The sequence below is a fragment of the Phascolarctos cinereus genome, unplaced genomic scaffold (assembly GCF_003287225.1).
Source record: "Phascolarctos cinereus isolate Bilbo 61053 unplaced genomic scaffold, phaCin_HiC Scaffold_4;HRSCAF=312, whole genome shotgun sequence".
Taxonomy (NCBI): domain Eukaryota; kingdom Metazoa; phylum Chordata; class Mammalia; order Diprotodontia; family Phascolarctidae; genus Phascolarctos; species Phascolarctos cinereus.
In genome coordinates, this window is record NW_027555847.1 from 303,422,217 (window position 1) to 303,446,632 (window position 24,416).

At 39.4% G+C, this 24,416-nt stretch overlaps 1 long non-coding RNA gene across 1 annotated transcript; it reads right to left on the reverse strand.

Annotated features, from left to right (window-relative positions):
- Positions 1-7,291: 7,291 nt before the first annotated feature.
- LOC144456669 (uncharacterized) lies at positions 7,292-23,205 on the reverse strand. The gene is made up of 2 exons (XR_013485684.1): positions 23,106-23,205; positions 7,292-7,666 (listed from the first exon to the last, which is right to left on the reverse strand). It is a non-coding gene; the product is annotated as an uncharacterized LOC144456669 (long non-coding RNA).
- Positions 23,206-24,416: the final 1,211 nt, after the last annotated feature.

A 24,416-nucleotide genomic window follows, 5' to 3' on the forward strand; every position in this document is an offset into this window, starting at 1 on the left:
AATGAATAACAATATGGCTTTCCTTCCTTGGACTTCTTTCTCTTCCTCCCTAATCTCTTTCTCTACTATTGCCTTGCTAATTTGGCCAACTTCCAGGCAGTGCTTGGATGATCAGGACAAATGCTCCTTCAATGCTAAGGCACTGATGATAACTTGTAGACATGGATTTCCAACAGGGCAAGGGCTTGAGGAAGGGACTGAAAAGTGGGAATGGAAACCTGAGGGTGAGTGAGGAACAAGTATAGAGTTTCCAGGGTATTAAGTAAAGAGGTAAAAATGACATCGCATGCTAGCGTAAGCTTAGCAACACAACTACCCAACTAACAACTTTGCTAACCAATCACCCACTTTTCTTCCTAAGGTTGCAGGAATTGGCCCAACTTTTCATTGCCATGGGTTAAAAGACTTCTGACTGATCTATATTTAAAGATAGAGTTCAAAGAAAAACAATGAGATAGAGAGGTTCAGAGGAGGGAAAATGGACATTTGCCCACTGGCAAAACCAATGTAGCTAAAACTAGAAGAGAAGCAAGAAATTTGGGGAAATATCTTTGCAGCAAAATTCTCTGATGAAACTTTTAGTTTTAAGACACACAGAGAACTGACTCAAATTTAGAAGACTAAGAACCAGTTCACAATTAATAAATGGTCAAAGACTATGAATACAAAGTTTTTAGATGAAGACATTTAGACTATTGATAACCATATGAAAAAATGTTCTAACTTATTAATAATTAAGGAAATACAAATTAAAACAACTCTACCATCAGATTTACAAAGATGACAAAAAATAAAATGACAAATACTGAAAGGGCTGTGGAAAATCAAGTACATTAATGTACCATTGTTGGAATTGTGAATTGGTCTGACCATTCTGGAAAGCGATTTCAAAGTATACTCAGAAAGCTATTAAACAGTATATACCCTTTGACCTAGCAATAACACTAAAAGGTCTACAAGGAAATCAAAGAGAAGAAAGCAAATAATTGGAATCTGTGGGGATGTCCATAAGTTGGAGAATGTCTGAATAAGTTATGGTATTTGCATGTGATAGAATACTATTATGTTTTAAGAAATTATGAAGGGGAAAGAATGCGGAATAAAAGCAGTGACTTGCTTGAGTTCTCCCCAAACCCCTCCAAATACCTATAAAAATGGCTCTAAACAAGTTCTAAAGCAGCAGAACCCACAAAAAGACAGAGTGAAAAAAATGTCCAGCTCAAGACAACCTGGTTGGTTGATTGGAAAGGTATATTTCACCAAGAAGGGAGAAGAGCGCAGTTCAGTGTGGGCACACAGGCCTCAGTGAAACTGAACAGGCCTTAGAGGACTGAATCATGGGCAGCTGTGGTGGTTTCCAGGCCTCTCAACCCACGAACACCAAAGACAACTTAGAAGGTCAGTGGGAAAAGTCTGTGTCTTCAGTGAGAGAGAGAGAAGCACTCGGTCCCTGCCCCAATTCCAGTGCCAGGCCCCAGGTGGCGGCTGCCCACACATTGAAGGGGAATCGCATGCCTGATCAGAGGGGGATTGCAGGGATCTCTCTGCTGGTGCAGGATTCTCTTGTTTTGCCCATGCTTGTTTCTGGCTCAAAGTTCTGGGTAGTGGTGCTGTGGAAAAGAGGAGCACTGTCGTGGTGGAGCTTGTAGAGGTTGTGAAGAGAAAATCCTCCTCACAGTTCCAAGACAGAAAAGAATTCTTGTGGTCACTCACAGACCAGAGCACAGGCCAGGAAAGGAGTAAACACCTCGCCCTTGATCATAGCACTTTGGAAGAATTGAAAATTTTCAGGTCCCTAGAAGTATCTCTGAAAACAGCTACACAGAACCCCTGAACCTTGGGACAGTACAATCTCCACACTGGAAATAGACCCCTACCTTAACAAAGAGTTTATAACTCAAGTAATTGGCTAAGATCATGAGGAAGTAGCACAAAAAGAGTCAGACTATAGAATCTTACTTTGGTGACAAAGATCAAAACATGCAACCAGAAGAAGAATACAAAGTCAAAGCTCCTATATCCAAAGCCTCCAAGAAAAATATGAATTGGTCCCAGGCCATAGAAGAGCTCAAAAAGAATTTTGAGAAGCAAGTAAGAGAAGTAGAGGAAAAACAGAGTGATGCAAGAAAATTACGAAAAGCAAGTCAACAGCTTGCTAAAGGAAATCCCCCCCAAAAAAAATACTGAAGAAAATAACACCTTAAAAAATAGCCTAACCCAAATGGCAAAAGAGGTCCAAAAAGCCAAATAGGAGAAGAATGCCCTAAAAAACAAAACTGGGTAAATGGAAAAGGAAGTTCAAAAGCTTACTGAAGAAAATGCTTCTTTAAAAATTAGAATGGAGCAAATGGAAGCTAGTGACTATGAGAAATCAAGACACTATAAAACAAATTCAAAAGAATGAAAAAATAGAAAACAATGGGAAATATCTCATTGGAAAAACAACTGACCTAGAAAACAGATCCAGGAGAGATCATTGGACTATCTGAAAGCCACGATCAAAAAGAGAGCCTAGACATCATCTTTCAAGAAATTATCAAAGAAAACTGCCCTGATATTTTAGAACCAGAGGGCAAAATAAAAATGGAAAGAGTCCACCCTTCACCTCCTGAAAGAGATCCCCAAAGGAAAGCTCCTAAGAATATTGTAGCCAAATTCCAGAGTTCCTAGGTCAAGGAAAAAATGTTGCAAGCAGCTGGAAAGAAACAATTCAAGTATTGTGGAAACACAATCAGGATAACACAAGATTTAGCAGCTTCTACATTAAGGGACCGCAGGGCATGGAATATAATATTCTGGAGGGCAAAGGAGATCGGATCACAACCAAGAATCACCTACCCAGAGAAACTGAGTATAATCCTTCATGGCAAAAAATGGACATTTAGTGAAATAGGGGACTTTCAAGTATTCTTGATGAAAAGACCAAAGCTGAATAGAAAATTTGACTTTCAAATACAAGACTCAAGTGAAACATGAAGAGATAAACAGGAAAGAGAAATCATGAGACTTATTAAGGTTGAACTGTTTACATGGAAAATGGAAATATGATATTTTTCACTCATGCGTCCTTTGTCAGTATTAGGGGAGGGGGAGAATTATATGAATGTATGTATATACATACATATATATTCATATAGATAGATAGATAGATAGATAGATAGATAGATAGATAGATAGATAGATAGATAGATAGATAGAGGGCGCAGGGTGAGTTGAAGATGAAAGGGAGATACCTGGAAAATAAAATTAAGGGGTGAGAGAGGTTATACTGGGAGAAGAATAAAGGGAAAGGTAGAATTTGGTAAATTATCTCACATGAAACAGACAAGAAAAGACTTTTACAGTGGAGGGGAAATGGGGGAAGGTGAGAGGGAATGAGTAAATCTTATTCTCATAGGATTTGGCTTAAAGAGGGAATAATATACACAATTGGGCATGAAATCTATCTTAGTCTACAGGAAAATAAGGAGGGAAGAGGACAAGAGAGCAGGGGGATGATAGAGGGCAGAACAGATTGGGGGAGGGGATAATCAGAAGCAGTCACTTCTGAGGAGGGACAGGGTCAAAAGAGAGAATAGAATAAATGGAGGGTGGGATAGGATGAAGGGAAATATACTTAGTTTTTCACAACATGACTACTAAGTGTTTTGCATAGCTATACATATATAACCTGTATCGGGTTGCTTGCCTTTTCAATGAGGGGGAGGGAGGAAGGGAAAAAAATTTGTAACAAAGAGTTTTAAGAAACACATGTTAAAAAAAATTTTGTTTTCACATGCGACTGGGAAATAAGAAATACAGGAAATGGGGTATAGACATCTATCCTGCCCTATAGGAAAATAGAAGGGGAAGGGGATAAGAGAAGGTGGGGAGAGATAGAAGGGAGGGCAGATTAGGGAAAGGGGTGTACAGAAGGCATGCCATCTTCGGGTGGGGGGAGGGATGAGATGGGGAGAAAATTTGGAACTCAAAATCTCATGGAAGTTAATGTTGAAAACTAAAAATAAGTAAATTTATTTTTAAAAATTGTGAAGGGGATAGTTTCAAAGAAACCTGGAAAGACCTGTATAAAGTGATAAAAAGTAAAGTGAACAGAACCAATGACCAATCACAATTCCAGAGACTTTTTATGACACATGCTACCCATTTCCAGAGGTGATGGACTCAGTGTGCAGATTCAGGCTTTCTTTTCAAGGTGTGGGTAGAGAACATAGACAATGAAAGAATTTGCTTTGACTATATATGTTTGTAATGGGTTTTGTTTTTCTTTCTCATTAGGGTGGGAAGGGGAGATGATAAATTGAATTTTAAAAAGACTTCTTTCTATGTCTCCCCACCCCCTACCCCGTGCCTTCTAATTTTAACTCTTACTCTTTATGGATAATTGCAAGAGTGGAATCCAATGAGTTCTTTTTTTATATAAACAACAGAAAGAGTAAGATTAATCTATATTTCAGATTCAGGCTATCTTGGGCATTTTATCACAGTCTTAGGGAGGTGGGATGGGGACTCTGGGAGCAGTAGAACAGAGCAGGATTTGGTGAAAGAGTAGGGGAGTAATGACATGGATAGGTGGGTGGGGACAGCAGGCTGGGGTTGGTGGTAAGAGAGATCTAGTCACCATCTTAATTAAAGACGAATGAAAGTCTCTCTTACCTACTACTCTACTTTTAATCTCCTGAATTACCCTGCTCACTAATAAAGAGATATTTATTCTAGGAGGCTGAAGGGGTGGCAAACTAAACCAAAAGCCAAAGAATTATTTAATATACACTATAAAGAATGGTTGTGCTGTTCATGAAATACCAAGAAGTGTGTGAATCTATGTCTAGTCAAACCTCTGTAGTATATAGTTTGTACTAAAACATTTCAACTTGTTTGTAAGGGCAGCTGTTAACATCTGCTCTGGGTGCAAACATAAATCTAGCAGTTATTTACATTGCCTGCCCATTGCAAATTGTAATTGGCACAGAGTATTAAATTAAATAAGTGCAAAAGTGCAAAAGGAAGGCAAAGCAAGTAGTGAATTTTGCTTCAAATGTTCCTTCTTCATGAGTGTATCCTTGGGGGAGAAACTTCACTTGGGTTTAAACTTCCAACAAAAATAAATGCCCAACTTCACCCAACTCAGAGATGTATATTCAGGCCTTTTTTTTTTTTTTTGGCAGCTAGGTAGAGCAGCAGATAGAGTTCCAGGCCTGGAGTCAGGAAGACATCTCTTGCTGAGTTCAAATCTGGCTTCAGTCACTTACTAGCTGTGTGAACCTGGGTAAGTCACTTAACCCTGTTTGCCTCAATTTCCCCAACTGCAATAATGAGCTGGAGAAGGAAATGGTAAAGCACTTAAGTGCCTTTGCCAAGAAAACTCCCCAGATGGGATCATGAAAAGTTGGACACAACTGAACAATACAAGATCTTTCTTTTTTTCCTTCTCTTACTTGGTGTGGAAAGATGACAGCCAGTCACCTGCCAAAGCCCCCTCTGATGGACATGGAAGTTTTGACCTGCTCTACCTCTGACCTGGGGCAGTTTAGTCCTGCTTAGGCAGCCTGTTGACCCTCCTTACAAACGCCCTCCCTGGAGTTTCATCACATTGATATCAGACTTAGTGGAGACCTCTGATTGGTTTTAGCCCTACTTCATATAGCTCCAAACTCCCAAGCTCAAGTGTTCCATTACCTTTAGCCTCCCCACTATCAGGAATGAGCCCCCACTCCCAGATGGATTCATTTAAAAATATTATTGACTTCTGAGCTAGTTGGTTTCCTCTAATTTCCTCCACCTATTCTCCCATCTCTGGACCAGAACTTCACTAGGTCCTAAGGCAGGCTTTTAAAGTAGATAAGGGACTTCCTCAGATCTCTGATTAGATTTTCTGTCACCAACTTTCTCTGCTGTGGAGTAATTGACTAAACCAGAATAGGCATTTGTTCTGGCTGCCAGTAAACTCAGTTGAAAGCATTGGGTTACTGGATACATATAGGAATTCTGCTCAGGCCATAAATGGAGCCAACTTTGGTTTTTCCTCCAACTCGACACTGGGCAAGGCATTTAATTTTTCAATGTGACCATTTTCCCTATAGGAAAATAATAATATTTACTTCTTGCTCACTAGCCAGTATGTTATGAGGATAAATAACGAGGGAAGAGGTTGGAATGGAGTTGGAAAAGAGCATGTATGTGAATGTATGCTGGTGTGAATTCATGTGGTATGTAAGTGGTTATTTAACTTCACAGAATGTTCTTCTAGGGAGTTTCTGGGAAGGTGGCAGCAAATGATGCCCATGTTGTTAAACTTGTTTCCTGCCTGCCAAAGTCATGCAACAGGCAAGGTTTCATAGTGCAAAGAAAGTTCCCTGTTTTGAGTCAGATCTTTATTTTCAGCAATTTCAGTTAAAAAAAAATAGATGAAGAAGAGGGTGTAGCCTAATTTTTTTTTTTTTGTAAAAACAAATAGTGGCTAGGGGCACATATGGGGTGTTGCTCCCATTTCATAGTCAATGTTCATAGTCCATCCATACGGATGATAGATGTAACACCTGGGGTGGGGGTGGAAAGCTGGAGCATACCCCAGATAGATCATGTTTCTGATGTGCAGAGGTGTTCCTCTTCAGAGTGTGGAAGGCCCATGAGATGCTCTGATACCTTCAGACCTTACAGTGTTGACAGCAACTAGAGTGGTATCATGTGCAAAAACAGTGGTTGCAGGAAGAATCTTCCTCTGAGCAGCACAGCTGCTTTTTCCATTTACATGATGAGAAATGGTTTCTCAACCACAACGCCTATTTTTTTCAAGTGTGGTATTTGCCATCCCTATTAGTGCAGCATTTCCAAAGCTCCTGATTATGAGTGTCACATAAAGCCAGAACCTGAATTGGATGAGATTGCATAAGAGGGAGGGAGTGATAGGGTGATGCTTGAATTATCTCCTCTCTACCATCTGTCTGGAGACTTAATGCATTTGAGCATCTGTGATAGCTCAAGCCTGCCAGCCCCTGCTATAAACCAGGCTTTTAGTAAATAGGTCTCTTTCTTAGAACCTCAGTGCCCCAACTAACTTTGTTGGCTCAATGTAGGCCTGGAAACTGAAAGCACAGAATTTTAGATTGTCTAACCCTTGTAGTCGCCTCCATATCTGTATTTAACTTTCGAATCTGAAAACAAATAACCAAAAAGTCACAGAGGTTATGCAACCACTGCTAACTCTGAAAATACCAAAGAGCTCATATAGGTTATCACAACCACAGTTATCTCTAAGAAATTAAATAAGATAAAAACAAAGAGCCACCAGTGGTCATAAGCAAAAAGCTTTCTTTATTCCATTGGAAGTGGGAAACTAGACACATGTACCAGGGCCTCCTCTAGGAGGAGACCCACTTTAGGGAGGCCAAATCTCGACACATATAGGAGTGGCTATGCACAGAGCTGTAGTAGTGACAATGAGGGGTAACAGCAACAATGAGACAAGTTTGTTTTATATCAGAGTTTCATGACTGGAACATGGTTCCTGCAGGTGTTTGTCCGAGCTCTGGGACCACCTGGTGCTGGTGTGAAACAATTCTGGGATTTTGCTGTGGCTGAGTCCATCCAGAGGGGGAATGCAAAGATGACAGGCTCAGTGTGCAGCTTGCTTGCTGGGCCTTAGGTCTGGAAAACAGGGTGTCTCCTAATAGTGAAAAAAAGAAGAGTAAAAAGAGAAGGGTGGTGTTGACACGGAGATCCTGACAGAGAATCAACTCTTCTGTGCCTTCCTAGAAACACATGCAGCACAACATGGTGTGTCCCATGCATTCTAGGGCTGCCTAGCTAGAATCATAATTTTCTTGCCTGCCTGCTGTAAGAATAATGCACAAAATCCTGAATTAAAGAAGTCTGACTTTAGCACATTTTTATCTTTCTTGGGGAGCTTCCTTATGGCATATCCACACCTAGGCCTGTGGACTGTGGGTGGTGAGACTGTGGCACCATAGGAGTCTCCTTGATAAATGCTTGTAGATACTTTTCAGCACAAGACCTGCTCTGCATGCCTGTCTTTTCTGTAGGTGAGCCCCAGAATCTGACTTTTCTTTTTCTTTTGGCAGTTACTGCCACAATCCTTTCTTCCAATCTAGCATTGCTCTCACCCAAGGGAACATAGTTTTCCAATTTTCCCCCTACCCTACTGCCTCTGAAATAAATTCTTTCTTATGTTTCCTGAGGGTATTTTTTTTAACTGCAGAGAAAACAGATAATAGGTTAAAATACAAAAAAGGGAAGGAGTAATGGAATTCTACTTATAGTAGAAGTAGTCATAAAAATATATCTGGTAAATAGACTTGGTCTTCAGTGAACATCACCTGCTTCCCTTCTCACCTTAGCCTCATAACCCTTTGTTAATGTTGTCCAGTTGTGTCCCACTCTTCACGACCCCATCTAGAGTTTTCTTAGCAAAGATAATGGGGTAGTTTACCATTTCCTCCTCCAGTTAATTTTACAGATGGGGAAAGTGAGGAAAACAGGGTTAAGTGCTTTGCCCAGGGTCACACAGCTAGCAAGTATCTGAGGCAAGATTTGAACTTGAGAAGATGAGTCTTCTCAATTCCAGGCTCAGCACTCTATCCACTGCGCCACCTAGCTGCCTCCTTCATAATCTTTATCCTTATTCAAAACTCAGGACAAGTGCTCTCTTCTAAATGAGGCCTTTCCTAATACCACTCCACCATAGTTTTCGTGTCTCCCCTACCCAGTGACTTTACATTTCCTTTGTAGATTTTCTGTCTCCTTACGTATGTACATGTGGCTTTCCCCCCGCAGAATATCAGCTCCTTAAAGTCAGGGACTGTTGGTTTTGTCTTTTTATCCCTAGCACCTTGTGCAGTGCTGACACATGGTAGGCATTTAATAAATGCTTCCTGGTTGATTGAGTGACTAAGTGGCAGTAGGCCTTAATCTTTATTAGCTCTCACCATTTGCTGAGAAAAATGTTCGTTTTTATTGTTCATTGTTGATGTGTTTTTTTTCTCCCCTAGGGTCCCACTTCTCTGAGTGGGATACAGATCAAGCTCTCAAGTTTCTAGCTAAGGTCAATTTCTTCATTGGCAAAGGATGCTAGGATTCTTTATACAACCTTGCTTGAGGAAAGCACTTCCCCATCTAGCCCTCAAAGAGTCTTCCCTCGGGCTTGAAAGGATTCTGTATTAATCTCATAACTTATTTCTTTTGTAGTCCCAAAAGGTGTCCATGTTTCCTGGGCCTTTGGGGTACTATCTTAATTTTTATTTGCTCCTTTCTTCCGGAGTATTTTGTGCTAAAGATTTTTTTTTTTTTGCTAAAGATTTCTTGCACCTACGATTATTTTTAGGCCTGGGTTCCAATCCAAAACAGGTTTGCCCTCAAGGAGCTTACATTCTATATTTTAATGAACTGTGACCCTCAGTTTACTAAGACTTCCTTAGGTTATCTTTAATGACATCCTTCAGACACCCCTCTCAAGGAGTAGTATCCCAGGATATTGTATATATAATAATGTAGATAATTCCCATCAGTCATAAGAAAAAGATCATCCTTATTCTTACCCATGAGCTGAACTCTTCCTGAACCCTCTTCTCCACCCCCTCAGTCTTCCTACCCTGGTGCTTCAAAACTTACCTGTCTGCAACTTCAACTGTACAAAGTTTTGTCTCCCTAATGTCATCAATGAATCCATGCATAGGTGCTAATGGAGGCTAATAATATATTCTCTCTTCAAGGTAACTTAAAATGACAATAGCCATGCTTGTATTTTTTTGCAAAGCATTTTTTTCAAAGTGGTTTACACACAATTCATGGTTTCATTTTGTCCTTACAGCAACATGGTGAGGTACCTGAAGCAGGCCTTGTTATCTCTATTTTATAGGTGCTGCAAATGAATGATAGAATTTTAGCCTGGAAAGGAGCTTAGAGAGTTTGAAACCAGGTCCTCTGATACCAGAATGAAGATCTGCTATATACTATGAGGCAACATGGTATAGTAGATAGAGCACTAGACTTGAAGTCAGTAAGAACTATGTTCAAATCCCACTTCAGATGCTTATTAGCTGTGGGTCACGGAGTAAGTCACTTAATATCTCTGTGCCTCAGTTTCTTCATTTGTAAAATGAGGGTATTGGTGTTGATGGCCTACCCTTAAGCTCTATGACCTTGGTGAGGGTGAAGGACAATAAGAATAAGACAATATTGCCTTAATCCCCTAGGAGGTACATGGGTGTAGAACCGGAAATCCAGCTCTCCCCTTCCATGGTAACAGCAGCTCATACTTCACTCCTTCTACTTCCTTGTCCCTCTGATCTGGGTGCCAAGTCTTGTCATTTCTACATTCACGACATTTCTCACATCTGTCCATTCTCTCCACTCATAGAATTGCCACTCTAGCTCAGGACCTCATCTTGTCTCACCTGGACTATTTCAATAGCTAAGAGAGAGCCCCACTGTGATTGTCACAGGACAATCTATTTCCTTTACCTTTATAGAAATAGACAATGGAGGCATCCTTGAACACCTAGGGGATAACCTCCTCTTGCCATATAACTTGGAAAATTTCAGTCAGCTTTTGAATGAGCAGTGGACCCCCTACCTTGTAAATCTCAGCTGGAATAGAATCAGTACCAGGTGCTTTGCCACATGAAAAGAGCCTAATGGCATTCAAAACTTCTTCTTCAACCTGAGGTAAATGGTCAATAGATTCAGCACTGACTGATGATGGTCTATTGAGAAGACTATGGAAGTGTTCAGCCCATCTCTCTAGGATCATGACTGGGGCAGCTAGGTGGCGTAGCGGATAGAGCACCGGCCCTGGATTCAGGAGGACCTGAGTTCAAATCTGGACTCAGACACATAACACTTACTAGCTGTGTGACCCTGGGCAAGTACCTTAACCCCATTGCCTAGCAAAAACAAAAACAAAACAAAAACAAAAACAAACAAACAAAAAAGAATGAGATTAGGATCATGACCCCATCACTAATCAATGTGGCTCCATCAGCACTAAAATACCAGACACTGAGGTCCTTTCTCAAACTAAACTGCCAAGCGTTCAAATTCTCCTGCAGAGAACACAACTCCACTGGGCTGGCCATGTTGTTCCAATGCAAAATGAATGCTTGCCAAAAGGAATATTTTATGAAGAACTCACACAGGCAAGCATTCACATGGTGATCAGAAAAAGCGATACAAGGACACTCTCAAGGTCTCTCTTAGGAATTTTGGAATTGATTGTGTGACATGGGAGACACTGTCACAGCACTGCTCAGCATGGCATGCCCACATTGGAGAAGGTGCTGTGTTCTCTGAGCAAAGCAGAATGGAAATAGCTCAAAAGAAACTGAGATGCACAAATTTAGAGAACCGCCCCAAATATGAATATGAACTATTTGTGCCCAACCTGTGGTAAAACATTCCGAGCTCGTATTAGCCTGATCAGACACAGTTGGGCACACTGTAACTTGATTCTAGCATAATGCTGCCATTTTGGTCCTCTTCTAGAATGAAGGACATCAGCTTCAATATCATTTTAATTGGTCATCTAGATTCCTATCTGTTCCCTCTCCAGTCCATCAGGCATACAGACACCATAGCAACGTTCCTAAAATCACAAGGTCTGATCTTGTTACCTTGCTCAATAAATTCCAGTGGCTCTATATTACCTTTGGAATCAAATATAAAACTCTTCTATTTGGTGTTTAAAAATCTTCACAACCTGGCTCCAACCTCCCTTCCTAGCCATACTTTCCATACCTTTCTGTCTTCCACTCACAGCTAAACCATCCCACTTGCTATTCCTCACATACAACATTCCATTTTCCCTCTCTGTTTGTTGTTCAGTCATTTCAGTTGTGTCTCACTTTTCATGACGCCATTTGGGGCTTTCATGGCAGAGACTGGAGTAGTTCACCATTGCCTTCTCCGGCTCATTTTATAGATGAGGAAACTGAGACAAACAGGGTTAAGTGATTTGTCCAGGGACACAAGTTTATGAAGTATCTGAGGCCAGATTTGAACTCTGGAAGATAAGTCTTCCTGACTTCAGACCCAACACTCCATGCACTCTGGCACCATCTAGCTGCCCTTTATACCTTTGACAAAGGCTGCTTCTCATGCCTGGAAAGCACTCTCTCCCTACCTCTAACTCTTAGAATTCCTAGATTCCTATAAAACTCAGCTGAAGTGCCACTTCTTGTGTGATCTCCTTAACTTTTAGCATATCCTCCCCAAAATTGCCTTGAATTTATTTCATACGTATTTTGGAAATAATTATAGATATATACATCTTTATTTTTTGCACTCCTATCCCAGACTTGCATACTAGAGTGCTTGGCACATAGTAGACCTTAGTAAGTACTTGCTGATTGGCTGCTTAGATGATTGATGGGGTCAGGGAATAATTATTTTGGTCACAAGTTGCATGTATCTTTTCAAAACCTCAAGATCAACATAGCCCCCCTTTTGTTAGAAACAATACATATACAGATATAAGGAAGAAGCTGTAGGGAACATTGAGGACTGCAAAATATTTTAAAATCCTACTCTCACACATGCCAGGTGTATAAGAATAGGAGATGAAAAAAGTCAGATATGTCAAAGCCCAAGATCATCTGCATGTCTGCAACAGACACTCCTTAAAACTGAACTTGGAACTATGGAAGCATAACACATTTTAGCATATGAGAAAAGTGACACTTTTGCTCTCCATCCCAACTGAAACTACAGGTTTCAGAATGTGCATGGTCATCTGCTGGAAGCTAGTTTAATCATGCACCGCTAGTTAAAGGTCCTGTGACCTTTTCAGGGATGAGTGCAGCACTAACTATATCAAATGAATTAGGACGTTTTCATGTGACATGACAGATGTTGGACTGCGTTGGCATTTGCAGAAATGCACAAACAATTATGAGGGTGGTTGTTAATTCATGGGAGAATGCAGAGCACCTTCCTGTTAACCAAATCCTCCCTCTATGATAAATCCTGTTATTCCTTTTGTTATGTTCACACACTTCCATCAACATTTAGGAAGACATAAAGAGGGAGACTGCTCTGGGAAAAGGTTGCCTCTTGATGACTGATTGTGTCCTGACACTGTAGACTTGATTTAGTGGTGCTCCTCCAGGTACTGACTGTCTATTACAGGCAAAGTGAACAACAACAACAAGAACAACAAAATGTGTTGATGGTAGGTAGCAATGATGGAAGGGAAAGTGGAGTCAGATAGCAGTGCTCTCTGGACATCAGCAGATACTACCCCGTTTGACACTGGCAGGCAAGGCGACTCCCTGGCCTCCTCAATTCAAGCAGTGTCCAGTTTATTCTCAATCCCTGTCACTGAGCATTCCTTTCCTTTCATTTCATTCACAAAGCACTTCTCTCCTCCCTGCCTCGCTTTTATTTTCTCCTACTAAATCATGATCTTAGTAACTGAAACATAATGTATCATCTAGGACAAAATATTGAAACAGGGTTTTTTATTCAGTTTGTACCCATTCTCTGGTGTAGAGCTAGGGATGTTATTCAAAGGGTTACAGGTATTATAACTTCCATAGCTTTATGGTGACTGTGAAACAATAGCTGATTTTTCTTTTTCTTTTTAGACTAGATTTATAACTTAATCAGTGTAGAGAAATCCACAAGAGGAAAATCCCTATGTTAATACAGAAAGATTTAGAATTTTAGAGAAATTTTTGTAGCTACTGACTTGCCTCCAAGTATATGTTAGAAGTAAGACTGGAATGCAAGTCTTCCTGACTCTAAGGCCAGCTCTCTATCCATGTGTAGTAAGAATGTCCCCTCACATGTCGAATAAGGGTGTCATTGTGTGGCTTGAAGGGAAGCAGAATGGACATCTCTAACATCTCTTCTTTCCACAGTTCCCCAAGGGCACTTTATTTCCTGTCAGGAAGGAAAGCAGGAGGCTGGGGCAGGAGGCCACCACTTCACTCTCTTTAGAGAGAGGGAGTCCTGGGCTAGAAATATATCTATCTGCTCCCTTAAATTATTATTGGTCTAGGGCTTGTGGTTTTTAGGTTCAGGTTAAATTTGTGACTGCTATTTCTTTTTTTACATTCTCTTTTTTAAATTATGAACTTGAAAGAAATCAGGAAATATGACCATTATATTACAGTAAAATATTACATTACACTATAACAAAACAGAACAATAAGAGGATTCTATATGAAATGATTAACTTCTATCATATGCCATATGTTTTTAATGTAGATTAAACATAAAATCATGGCAATAAAACCATTTTGCTTATCTATTTCTGTCTTTTCTCTCTGAAAAATTCACTAATTTATTTAAGGCACAGAGACTTTTTGATTTTTTTTGTTTCAAATTCTCTCATTTCTCCGTATCCCTCTGCCACACAATGAGAAGGCAAGAAAAACAAGACCTATTACAAATCTATATAGTCATGCAAAATAAATTTCTGTATTAGCCATGCCTTCCCCTCCCAAAAAAGGAAAAAAACAGAAAGAGAAAGAGAAAAAAAAATGTGCTTCAATCTGTACCCTAAGTTCATCAGTTCTCCATCTGGAGGTGAATAGCATGTTTCATCAAGAATCCTTTGGAATCATGGTGGGTCATTGTATTGATCAGAGTTACTCAGTCTTTCAAAGTTGATAGCATTTACAATATTGCTGTTATTCTATAGCTTGTACTCCTGGTTCTGCTGACTTCACTTTACACCAGTCCATACAGGTCTACCCAAGTTTTTTTCTTAAACAATCCCCTTCATCATTTCTTACAGCACAATAGTATTCTATCACATTCACATACCATAACTATTTCAGCCATTTCCTAGTTTATGGGCATCTCCTTAGTTTCTAATTCTTTGCCACCACAACAAGAGCTGCTACAAATATTTTTGCACATATGGGTCCTTTTCATTTTTCTTTGATCTTCTTGAGTTATAGCACTAATGAATGTATTGTTGGGTCAAAGAGTATATACACTACTTTTGGGAATTGTTCCCGATTACTTTCCAGCATGGCTGCACTAGTTCATAGTTCCCTCAACAGTTCATTAGTGTACCTATTTTTCCATATCCACTCTAAAATGTCATTTTCTTTTTTGTTTTTTGGTCATCTTAGTCAAGCTGACGGATGTGAGGTAGTACTTCAGAGTTGTTTTTACTTTCATTTCTCTAAGTATTAGTGATTTGGAGCATTTTTTCAAAAGGTCCTTTGACCATTTTGATTTCTTCCTCTGAAAACTGCCTATTGACCAATGTTAATCAATTGGGAAATGGCTCTTATTCTATGATCACTATATCTTAATGGGGAAAGGAGGACCCCAAACTTTATATCAAAGGCTTGACCCCCTGTGCAACAAACACCAGTTTTGTAATGAACACATAGTAAGTAGTAAAAAACAAACAAACAAACAAAAACCACTTATCCAAGTAGATAGCAAAACTGAAATCTGAGAAAGTATACATAGAAGAATATTTAGCAGACAATGAAGAGGGAAGGAGCAGCACCATCGGGAACAAGGTAACTCAGCTTAACCAAGACACGATACCAGACTTCACCCAAGGGGAAATTTCTTGAAGTCTATAGTGTCTCTAGTCACCCAACTAGAAATGGAATTGGCATCATCCATCTTCTGTCTTGAAACTTGAAGCCGATAATGCCTGAAGACCCAAGAGACTGAGGAGCCCTAAGAAAGCTGAAGAGATTCAAAGAGCCTAGTGCTTTTCTGTATTCTGATCTTTCCAACTCCACTTCTCTCCTTATGCAGAAGCAAGGGATTATTCTCCATCAATGAAGGGAGAGACTCATACCAATAGGCTTTGGGACTCAGTTTACAAATGATCCAGAGTTGCCTCTCAAATGTCACTTAAATAAAACTAAAAAAGAACTTCATGAGATGTTTTTTATTTCATTCTCCCTACCCCCAGTTTTTGTAATCCTGCAGCTGAATGTGGTAAGCCACCTTAACCTCAACATAAGGATTCAAAACTAGTTAAACATCCATACCAAAAGTAAGCTCTGGGGAAAGGTCTCTAGTGGAAAATCATAGTTATGTCCTTAAGAGAATATGTTTAACATTTTTATTGGTGGCTTGGATAAAGACTTAGATGGCCTGCTTATAAAGTTTGGAAACTAGTACAAAGCTGCAAAAGGGAGGGGGGAGCTCAAATGTTAGAGGAAAGAATTGGAATCCCAAAAGATCTGGACAAGGGGAATCAATGAGTGGATTCCAATAAGGTGAGATCTAGTGCAGATGAATGTAAAGTCTAGCACAGGTTCAAAAAATACAATGAGGCAAGTACAATATGGGGGAGATTAGACTAAGAAGCAGAAAGATCTAGGAGTTTTACTTGACTACAAACTTAATGAGTCAACAGGAATGTGGAAGCTAAAAAAACTAACTTGATCATAGGCTGCATTAATAGAAATACAATGTCCAACAAGAGGGAGGTACAAGATCTAAAATAATTCTATGCCCTGGTGAAGTCATACCTGCTCATTGCTGGGCACCATCATTTTAGGAAGGACTTTGGCAAGCTGGAGCATGCCAGGATGCAAATAGATTTTGACAGGCTAGGACACTGTGTCAAATCTATTAAGGTTAGTTTGATAGTGATAAATGTCAAAGTCTTACACTTGGGTTAAAAAAAAAATCAATCTCCAAAATAAGGAGGTCATAGCTAAACAACAATGCATCAGAAAAAAAAAAACCTGGGAGTTTTGTTAAATTAAAAAAAATATTCCATCTTAGGTAGCCTTAAGAAAGAAATAAGGAGGTCATAGTCTCATTGTACTTTGCTCATATCAGACCGCACATGGAGAATTTAATTTATTTCTGGGTACCACATTTTAGGGAGGACACTGATCTTCTGGAGGTCACCCAGAGGAGGGCAACCAGGATGATAAACTGAATAAATTAGAGGAACTGGGGATGTCTGATGATGAAAAAAAGAAGACTTAGAGGTGATATAATATTATCTTTAAGGATTTGAAAGATTGCAGGTGGGAAAGAGATTAGACTTATTCTGTATGCCCAGAGGGTGGAAATAGCCAAAAAAAAAAATCAAAAGTTAGGACTGAAGAAATAAATTCTTTCCTAATAATTAGAACTATCCACATCTCTCCCTCCACTCAATGTCACCTGTCCTGCCCCGGAGCCTTAGGGCTTCTAGGTCTTTCCACCAGCTCTCCCACTGGACTTTCATATGTTGTCTCCCCCATTTAGATGATAAACTCCTTGAGAGGAGAGGCTATTTCACATTTTCTATTTATATCCCCAGCCCTTAGGTAGTGCCATAAGCACTTACTCAATTATTTTTCTTTCCTTCCTTCCTTCCTTCCTTCCTTTCTTCCTTCCTTCCTTCCTTCCTTCCTTCCTTCCTTCCTTCCTTCCTTCCTTCCTTCCTTCCTTCCTTCCTTCCTTCTTGATAACTTAAAGCCTTGTATTGCATGTATCTATGTACTTTATGCTCTAACCACACTTGATATGACTGTCTCCTTACATATACTACATGTTCTTTCTTTTACTTGGAAGGCCCTCTCAATTCCTCCCCTCTTCTTTCAAAACCAGGCCCAAATGTTGCCGACTCCAGTAAGAGGAGAGAAATACTTTTTTGCTTTGTATAATTGTTTTGCTTAGAGTTGAGAATGAAATCCATTTGTAAAAATCATTCAGTGCCCCAAATTTTGCTTACCCTGGGGGTCATGGAAAGACATGACCAGGTCTGAGCCTTTGGTGAGTTTTCTAGATAAGAAAAGATTATGGACTATTCACATGTTAAAATTTCTTGGATTTACAGGCTCAAAATGGGAACATTTTTATTGTATTACTTGTTTGGTGCTGCTTAAAGCTGAGCCCTTCCCCAAACTTGTATACTCATGACTTTAAGAATTTTTCTTGCTTTGTTTGTTTTTTGGTTTTTTTTTTTTATTTCCTCAGTTAATAATGACCTTTATTCCCCTGGACCTCATGCAATGTTTTGCTTGCACAGCTTTTATAAATTTGTCCTATATTACTTTGTATTAATGATGTTCACATAGACTGTACCATATTTGCCAAATAAAATGTAAGCTCCTTTAGGCAGGGACTATCCTAATTATAACAACAAATGACATTTATATAATACTTTAAAGTTTGCAACATAGAGAGGGTGGGAGAGTTAAGATGGCAGAGTGAGAGGAAGCCCTATTTTCCTTAGTTCCTCAGTATATTTCCTCTACAAGTTCAAAAACATTCCAGACAGAATTCTGAACAGGAAAGTCAAGGAAAAGTTACAATGAGTAATTTTTACCAGTCCAGGGCTGCTGAGGAAGACAGACAGAGAGGTCTGTGGATATTGGGGCAGGGGCAGACTAGGAGCACATTGCAACAGGGGTAATGAGGATAAAGAACATTCTAGCTCTCAGCTGCAAAAACAAAGCACCAGGGCAGGAAGTACCAGGGCAGAAAGAGAACCCAGGGGACCCCTCAATTAGCACTGGGAGAAAGAACAAATGACATGTGGCAACTCTGTGTCCATTACCCAGTTTCAGGTTACAGACATAGGGAAGAGAGGAATGGTTATGAGAGAACCTGGGTACTAGCTGAGTACAGAGCACAGAACAATTTCCAGAAATTTAGCTGTGTGACTCTGAGTCCAGGAGCAGAGCAACAACTCAGTTCTAACCTTTAGCCCACCACATAGAGAAGTAGTAGAATAACCAGGGCAGGACACCAAAACCAAAGGAGAGCCAGCAGTTCAATCCGTCTGAACCCTCAGACCCTCTCAGTGGGCTAAAAGTGACTGAGTCAAACAACAGTCTACTGAAACTCGATTGTACATAAACCAACAGACTCAACAGGAAGGCAGTGAACAGATCCCTCTTCAGATCACACCACTTTAGAGCCACTCAAAACTTTCAGGCCCCTAGACTGAGCTGTGAAATGACTCAAAGCAAAGAAATCAAAAGCCATAAGCCATAATTAGAGAAATGCACATTTTAAAACTGAGTACCACCTCATACTCAATAAATTGGCTAAGATAACAAAAAAGGAAAATGACAAATGCTGGAAGGGATATGGCAAAATCAGCACACTAATGGAACTGTTGGTGAAACTGTGAACTAGTACAACCATCCTGGAAAACAGTTTGGAACTGTGCCCCCAAAGCTATTACACTATGCATATACTTTTACCTAGCAATACCTGTAAGTACAAAAATAGTTATAGAAGCTCTTTTTTGTGGTAGCAAAGAATTGTAAACTAATAGGACACCCATCAATCAGGAAATGGCTGAACAAGTTATGTTATATGAATGAAACTATTGGACTATAAGAAATGAAAGTGATAGTTTCAGGAAAACTCAGGAAGACCTGTATGAGCTGATGCAATGTGAATTGAGTAGAAACAGGAATATGGTATTTTATTTATACAGTAACAGCAAAATTGTAAAGACCATCAACTTTGAAAGACTCAGTAACTCTGATCAACACAATGACCCACCATGATTCCAAAGGACTCATGATGAAACATGCTATCCACCTCCAGATACAGAAGATATGGACACAAAGTGAAGACTGAAGTATATTTTCTTCTATTTCCTCCTTTTCCTTTTTTTTTAGGGGGATGGGTTTGGGTTGGGAGGAGGCATGGTTAATGTGAAAATTTGTTTTTCATGACTGCACATATTTCTAATGGGTTTTATTTTTCTTGCCTTCTAAATGGATGGGGGAGAGGGAGGCAGAAGGGAGGTAATTTGGAATTGAAATAAAATAAAATTGAATTAGAAAATCAAAGGAAAAGTTTGCAATGCACTCTCTATATTTTCATTTTAAATAAAATAGTGGTGCTGCCATTAATAATAACTTATTTCTTTGTCATTGGAAGTTTCACAAATTCTGTTCTAAACTTTATATCTCTCTAGTACCTATCATAGTACTGTATATTCAGCAGGCACTTAATGTTTACTGAATTATATATTATCTTGATTTTTCTTGAAACAACATTAAATATCACAAGCTAGAAATAACATACTGACATGTTATTTTTTGACATTGGAGTTCACTAACATGTAAGCTGTAGTATTTATCATTTAATCCATCAATAAATTTTTATTAAACATCTTCTATATGACAGGCACTGTGTGGACACAAAAGTACAAAGAATGAAGCAATCTCTTCTTGCAATGAACTTCGAGTCGGGAGACCTGAGTTCAAATCAGTCCAAGACATTTATTAGTTGTGTGATGCCAGGGAAGTCAGTTAATCTCTTTTTGTCTCAATTTACTTAACTCTAAAATAGGGATAATAATAGCACCTACATAGCAAGGTTATGTGAGGATCAAATAATATTTGTAAAGCACTTAGCACAGTGCTGGATTATAGTAGGCATTAAATAAATGTTTATTCCCTTCCCTTTCCCCCTAACACAAGACAGAACAAACTTATATAAAATTGCTGTTGCTTATCCTCAGTTTTTGAAGAAGAGCAATGACATCACATTTTGAGTGGTCTTGACTTGGGAGCAAATTGGATTTAAGTGAGGCAGAGTTGCACAAAGTCATCAGCCTCACTCTGTCTTCCAGGGTCATCAAAGTCCTGTGGCAATAGTGAGGAATACTGGGGATGGCCTGGGATGCAGTGGATGGCCTTGGCATCTTCTATGTCTTAAATTCTAAGTGCTCTACAGCAACTGCTTCATCAACCATCATGGCCAGTGGAATGAATTGTTCTTGTCTGCCCATTCAGCCAGGAAAAGTCTCCACATGCATGGAGTAGTCATCTGTAGCTCACCAACAGGTCCAAAACCTGTTGGTTATCCTCAACCTGGTTTAGCCTGTCTACCAATAAGGTTTTACCTGGGTATGGCCACTGCACACGCTACAGATTTTTGGAAACACATATAAAATTATGTGTACTATAAAAATAAAGTTAATAAATACATTCATACACACATGCACACATACACAAAGTGCTTAAATACAAGGTAATTAGGGAGGGAGGAATAGAGGGAGGAAAGGTACAAGAAGGCAGGAGGTAAACTGGTTTAAAAGTGCTGATATGGTTTAGGGGTGCTGGGACCCCCAAAATATTAAGGTACAGGGCAGCGTCACCTGGAATGAATTCATGCACTCAAACCATCTTCTAGTCAAGTGGCAAAGTTTGTTGTGAAGCTAATAAGGGAGGCCAAGTTCCTTAGGGAACTTGCAACTTAATGTGGGTGATGCCAAAGCTTATATAGAAAAAGGCCAGTGAAAAAAATGCCAAGTATGCTAATTAGGTGATGAAGGGGTAGGATTAGGGAGTGGTCAATATATGCAAATAGTCTTCATGGGAATACTGAGAAGTCCAGGTGCTGGGCTGCTGGAATGTATGGGAAAACTCTGGGAGTCAACAGAGATAGCTTTGTTGAAAGGACAAGAACCAGGAGCCAAAGAAAGGCCTTGGGCCAAGCGCCCCTGTGCCTGTACTAATAGCCTTTATCTGAGGAATTACAGGGTCAACTCTGTATGTGCCTGTAACAAGGAGAGAATTTTCTCACAGGGGCCTACTGAGATTAAGGAAGCTTCCAGAGACATGGTCTTTGCCTTTTGGGATCCAGTTCCCATCACCCCATCAGGGGGAATCAGAAAAAGTTTCCTACAGAAAATAGTGCTTGAGCAGCCTCTATAAGGTTGAGTTAAGGAGGGAGTGAATTCCAGGAAGCATGGAGAGTGTTGTGAGAATGTCATTTTGTGTGGATCACAGAGTTTGGGAAGATAAGTAATGTCTGAAGCATATAGGATCATAGGTTACCAAAGTGGATGATATGGCCTCCCTGGGAGGTGTTGCAGTGATCGAATTGGAAGGAGCTGAATGAAAATAAGGGGTGAGTGGAAACATAAGGAAAGAAGAAAAGATAAGAAAATTTTTAAAAAATGTTTGAACATGTTTCACCTGTTGTGTAACAGAGTTAAAGTCATAGTGATTACATTCTTTTCCAAATAAACACACAGAATGAAATTTATAACTGATCAGTGGTCAAGTCCACTAACAGGTCTTAAAAAGCAAGTGTTGGCAGGCAAGAGTGACTCACATTGTCAGGAAGTCCAGCATGCATTGGCAGGAATATGTGCATGTAATGACTTGTTTACAATACAATACTGTATGATTATATGACATAATATTGCATCACCAAAATTTCATCATGGGATGCCTGGCCCAAGGTCTTTCTGGTGCCTGGAATAAAACTATCTTGTCTCTTCAACAAAGCTATCTCTGTTGACTCCCAGTTTCCTCATACATTCCAGCAGCCCAGCACCTGGACCTCTTAGGAAAAAACCCACAAATTTACAATAAATCATTAAATTTAAGATGCATCATTTAAAAAAATATATATTTTGTGTTTTTCTGAAATGACACGAATTTTAAAATAAAAACTGTTAAAGGTTTGAAGAAAGTAGATTTCCAGGGGGGAGCTATTTTTTATTTTTTTTTTAAAGTAGGAGGTAGGCCAAATAAGTCTGGGGACCTTTGGTCTAGGTAGATAGACTGAGGCTGTAGGTACTATAGGACTTTAAAATTAAGTAGAAATTTAACAAGGCAATAGTAATTCACCGAAATTGGTTGAATAGGAGAGTCACATGGTGAGAGTAATTAAAGAAAATTACTTTGGTAATAGTATTGAGAATGAATAGGAATGGCAAGAGACTGTTGTCTCAATGCTCCTATAATGGCCTCCATTTGTGTAAGTTAATACATTTATACTACATATGATAATAATGCTACCATTTATATAGCATTTTAAGGTTTGTGAAAGTGATTTATACATATTATGTCTTTTGGTCCTCACAAAAAAGTAGGTGTCATCATTATCTCCATTTTATCGATGTGGAAAGGAAGATAAGAGAGATTAAGTGACCTGCCCAGGGATATATAGCTAATCTCTATGGCAAGATTTGAACTCAGGTCTTCCTTATTTCACGGTTCCACAGTCTTATCTTCGGCTACATCTAGCTGCCTTTTTATAGTATACAGAGTACTTTCTTCATAACAACCTGTGAGACAGGAGTGCAAGTATTACAATCCTCATTTTACAAATGAGGAAAGTGATATTCAGAAATTTAGTGAGAAAATTGCCTTTTGGTACATGGCTAATAAGTGTCTCACCTGGTCTGCCTGAAATAGCAGCAGCCTGATGGCCGTATTGATATTTTATAACCCTTCAGTGATTTTCAGCCACAACTTCAGCTAATGTAGCCTTTTATCTGATTGAAAGGAGAAAACACCAGTTTTATCATCTAAATTTACTTTGATGGTATACTGTTACCATTTAGTAACTAATCTATTCAAAGACCATTGATTTCTAATTAAGAACAAAGTTTTCTTTAATTTTAAATACATTTAATTAATTGTCCTAATTTCAAACTTACTAGAGATGCCAGGAAATTGCATTTATTTTATAGTCAATACTGAGATGAAAGTGATGGAAACTGTGACTTCTTTCCTCAATAAAAAGAAGCTATTTTCATTGCATTTTAGAATTTGAAGCTGACCTTTCCCTTTCTTTTTGCAAGGAGATTTGAAACCAGTCCCCAAATCTGCCCTATGGCAGTTAAATGTGGGTCTTTTTCTTCTTTTCTCCTCTCCTCAAACTTTTAACCTTATGTTATTCTCCATCTTTCTCCCTACTCATTGAGTCCAGCTCTCCTGTTCCCAGGGTTCCAGTTCTCTGTCTCTTCCACCTAACTCTGTTCTCCTAAAGCTTAACTCTTAGAAAACAGGGCTTATGGATGCCCAGGGACTACCCAAAGCTAAAAGCAGTAAGGGGCTCCTGGGGGTAAATGGGAAGGACCAAAACAGATGGATGTTTCTGGGTAGACTACCTTCCCCCAGGGAATGGGAGTTGGGGAGCAGTGCAAAAATAATTGTAGGATAGAGCACTGGCCCTGGAGTCAGGAGGACCTGAGTTCCAATCCGGCCTCAGACACATAATACTCACTAGCTATGTGACCCTGGTCAAGTCACTTAACCTCATTGCCTAGCCAAAATAAAAAAGTGTTTTTTTTTCCCACTTTAAAAATAAAGAAATTGTGCTTGCAAAAAGGTTTCCTTTATTTTCCATTTCTTTCCTTCACCGGCCAACTCTAGAGCCCAAAAAGAGGGGGCTTTGGAAGAGTAGAGTACTGGCCTTCTAGGATGGCTGGGATACCTTAACCTTTCTAAAACTCAGCTTCCAAATCTGCATAATGGATAAAATAACACCTGCTTCATAGGGTTGTCATGTTCAAAATGAAATTATGTGTGTAAAGCACTTTATAAGGTTTAAATGCCTTGTAAGTGTCAGTTATTATTATTGATGTTCCCAGCCCTCTTTGTATGATTGATCTCCAAATCTTTTTTTGGCCCTTCAGCCCTTCTCCACACTTCAAAATAACCTAGAGCTATATCATGCTTTTTTTTCTAATAAAACCAACTGTG